The sequence below is a fragment of the Leptodactylus fuscus genome, chromosome 5, assembly GCF_031893055.1.
Source record: "Leptodactylus fuscus isolate aLepFus1 chromosome 5, aLepFus1.hap2, whole genome shotgun sequence".
Taxonomy (NCBI): Eukaryota; Metazoa; Chordata; class Amphibia; order Anura; family Leptodactylidae; genus Leptodactylus; species Leptodactylus fuscus.
Window position 1 is genome coordinate 69,744,261 of NC_134269.1, and position 4,124 is coordinate 69,748,384.

Sequence of the window (4,124 nt, forward strand, 5' to 3'; positions counted from 1 at the left end):
AAATGGCTGGCCACATAGGGCGTTCAGGACCGGAATAAGGTCCCATTGGTGGACAGGGGTGTTTACCACCGGTCTCAGCCTAGTTGCCCCTTTAATAAAGGTGCTCACTAAAGGATCCTGAGACAAACGCCTCCCCAGATAGGCGGACAGGGCCGCTACGTGTACCTTGAGTGTGGCCGCAGCAAGACCTCTGTCTAGTCCGTCTTGAAGGAAGTCCAGGATCACCTCCGTAGGGGGATCGGTGGAGTCCACTTGATGCTGCAGACACCAGGCATTAAAGATGTTACCTATTCGACGGTAGTTCCTGTTAGTCGAATCTGCTCTGGCGCTGGATAGGGTCTTCAAGACGGCTTGTGACAGTCCTCTATTTCTCAATAGGGACTGGTCAACCTCCAGGCTGTCAGGTTGAGTCTCCTCAGATCCTGGCATCTCAGCTCTCCTTGGGTTACCAGGTCTGGGAGTGGGGGAAGCCTCCAATATATGCCCTGACTCATTTGTATGAGCTGAGCAAACCAAGCCCTTTTTGGCCAGAACGGGATTATGGCTATTCCCGAGGCTTGGTCCTGTCTTATTTTTATCAATACCTTCGGTATGATTGGAATTGGAGGGAATATGTAAAACAGCCTGAACCTCCATGGGATGGACAGGGCATCCACCGCCAAGGGATTGTCCTCCTGGTACAGAGAGCAGAAGGTCCCCACCTTGGCGTTGAGTCGGGTAGCCATAAGATCGACCTCCGGGAGACCCCATCTCTGGACGATCTGTTGAAATACGTCTGGATTGAGAGACCATTCTCCTGATACGGTAATACCCTGACTCAGCTGATCCGCTACTATGTTCAGGGAGCCCTTTATGTGAACAGCGGATAACTGGACCAGATTCTTCTCCGCCTAGGCAAATATGAGATTCGTCTCTCTCAGCAAGGTTGGTGACCTGGTGCCCCCTTGTTTGTTTATATAGACTACCACCGTCATATTGTCTGACCGGTTTTTGACAGACTTGCCTTTCAATTCTGGGGCAAAGTGTACTAGGGCCAGGTACACTGCTCTGAGTTCCTTGAGATTGGATGACCCCAGCTCCGGACATCTCCATCGTCCTTGTACAGTTTTGTCTTGACAATGGGCTCCCCATCCCCACTGGGATGCATCTGTTGTCAACAGGGTCCACACTGTCGGGACCGTGGACCTTCCGTCTTTCAGGTGTATCCACCATCTGAGGGAAAGACGGGTAGCGGGAGAAAGGCAGATCTTCTTGTGCAATCCCCGTGGAGACCTGTTCCAGGTTCTCAACACTTCCATCTGCAGGGGACGCAAATGCCATAAAGTCCAAGGCACCGCCCTGGCCGAGGATGACATCAGGCCCAGGACTCTCATGGCGGTCCGGATGGTTACCTGCCGAGTGCGCAATAGGAATCGTGCACTGGCTTGGATTCTTTCCTTCCTTGGACTGGAGAGGAAGATCTGCATCGCTTCTGAATCCACTATAAATCCGAGGAATTTTCTTCAGGTGGATGGAACGATTTCGGACTTCTCCCAATTGATAATCCTAACTCCTGTAGGAAGTTGATGGCAAGGTTGAGCTGCTGGAGGAGAGCAGCAGGAGACTGAGCTTTCAGTAGCCAGTCGTCTAGATAAGGGACGATGAAAAGACCCTGAAGTCTGAGGGCCGCGGCGACCGGAGAAATCACCTTGGTGAATACCAGTGGGGCGGATGTGATGCCGAATGGCAGAGCTGTGAATTGATAGTGCTCCCTGTGGCCGGCCATAGCGACGGCAATCCTGAGGAACTTCCTGTGGAAATGAGCAATGGGGACATGTAGATAGGCGTCCTTCAAATCGAGGGTAACCATCACCTCTCCTGGCTGAAGAAACACAGCCACGGAATCCACGGTTTCCATTCGAAATGACCTCTTCCTGATAAACCGATTGAGGTACCTCAGATCTATTATCATCCTCCAGCCCCCGGTGAACTTGGGGACCAGAAAGACGGGGGAGTAGACTCCCAGACCGAGGTCTGAGGCTGGTACCTTCTCCAGGGCGCCCTTGGTAACATATTCGGCAACCAAGGCTTCTAGACTGGCCTGCTGAGAAGGTGGAAGAGTTTGGGTGGAAACGAACCGATCTGGAGGTGGAAGATGAAAGTCGATGTGATACCCGTGTTGTATGATCTTCAACACCCATGGGTCTTGGATATGGGTGAACCATGCTCTGGAAAAGGAGGAAAGACGTCCTCCCACAGGAAGGGGGGCCACAGGGAGCTGCCCCACGTCAAAACTCAGGCTTCCTCTTGGTGTCCTCCTTGGAAGCGCCACGACCAGCTCCCCTAGGGCGATATCTAAAACGCCGTTGTTGGGAAGGGCGTCTATAATTAGAGGAAGAACCTCTGCCTCTAGGGGGAGCACGTCTGCCCCTGGATGCTTGAGGTAGGGACCTTCCCCTACCTTCAGCTAATCCCTCCATAATGGCGTCTAAGCTTTGGCCAGACACCCTTCCCGGCTCAAAGGGGAGAGCACAGAGTGCTGCTTTAGACGCAAAATCTGCCCGCCAAGGCTTTAGCCAAAGGGGTCTACGGGCCGCAGTAGACAACGCCATAGATTTGGCGGAGATTTTAAATTGATGGCAGGAGGATTCCGCCAAATAATCTGCAGCCCTATGAACTCTTTTCATAGAGGCCAGAATCTCATCTCTGTCTACGCCCAAGTCTATATCCCGCTCCAAGGCGGCTAAGCGGTTGCGGAAAAAGTCACCAACCATAGAGGAGGCTATGGCCACAGAGGCTTGCGCGGAGGAAGCTGAGTAGACCTTCTTCAGAACGGAGTCCGCCCTACGATCCAGAGGGTCCTGAAGATTTGAACCATCTTCCAAGGGCACCAGGGTTCTGCGGGACAGCTTTGCTACGGCCAAATCCACCTTCGGGGGAGGCCCCCAGGAATCCCACTTGAAGATCCTGGAAAGCGCATGTCCTTTCTCTGGCTGTTTCCACTGCTGCACCATAAGGTCGGTCAGCGTGGCGTCCGCATGGAAGGCAATATGTCCCCCAGAGGCAGACGTGGAGGCTTCCCCGTCAACATCTCGGCCCACTGTAGACCGGATGGACTTCAGCAGCCTGCCCGTTTGTTCATAATGGAACGCAGTTCTGCTGGAATAACTGAGTCGTCCTCGGAGGAATCATCCTCTGCCACCCGCAGGTGTTACAAGGGGGGGGGAGAGACGAGGAACGGAGCTCAGAGCATGGTCTCCTGGTGAGCTGAGACAAGGTGCAATGGATCCCTTTGAGGGAATCATCCTGCAAAACAAAAAGGAGAGTACAAGCAAGGGAAAAACTATTTACCCAAGCGATGCCCAAACTCACCATCTCCTTGACCCATGCCATCATATCTCTGGGAGAGGGCTCCACAGGTGGAGGACCTCTGCACCCGCGACAACGGGCCCACTCATAGCCTGAAAATAGGCAAGTTATAGGACCAGTAGTACCCCGCAGGGCACAACCTTTCAAGCCGCTACCTACCATCAGGGAGCGGTGTGTCGCAATCGAAGCAGGAAAGATGTTTCCTCTTGGAAGAGGTTTTCCTCCTACCATCCCCAGGAGGGGTAGTAGAGGATGACATATCCTACAGAGAGAGATAATAGACCATGCAACACTGTCACCATGACATCATACCAGCTTTTAAAAAAAGGGTAAATCTTACCAGGTCCTGTAGACCGGACAGAGAGGTGACTTGGCGCCCAACGTGCGACTCGAACCCACGACCTTGAGATTAAGAGTCTCATGCTCTACCGACTGAGCTAGCCGGGCTGGCGCTGTGAACAGGATCTGAACCTGTGCGGGGAGACCCCATTGGATTTCGAGTCCAAAACCTTAACCACTCAGCCATCACAGCCGGTTCCCAATAAAGTTTGCAAACTGGAAAAGAGTTCAAGATCAATGAACACCACAATCGCACGCCTTCAGCAGATACTGCAGGAAGGTCTCTGACACCAGGCCAGCCAGCCTCTTAATTCTGGCCGGCTGGAAGTGGGCGGAGCCACAATCAAAGCAGGTGAGGCAACCTGCCCAGACAACTAACCCTGTAATCAGGGGTCTGCAAAGATATACATTCCCCCCCACCAAGAGGCCCTTAACAC

At 53.1% G+C, this 4,124-nt stretch overlaps 1 non-coding gene across 1 annotated transcript; it reads right to left on the reverse strand.

Moving 5' to 3' along the window:
* Nucleotides 1-3,798: 3,798 nt before the first annotated feature.
* On the reverse strand, nt 3,799-3,880 carry TRNAS-CGA (transfer RNA serine (anticodon CGA)). The gene has a single exon. It is a non-coding gene; the product is annotated as a tRNA-Ser (tRNA).
* Between the last annotated feature and the right edge of the window lie 244 nt (nt 3,881-4,124).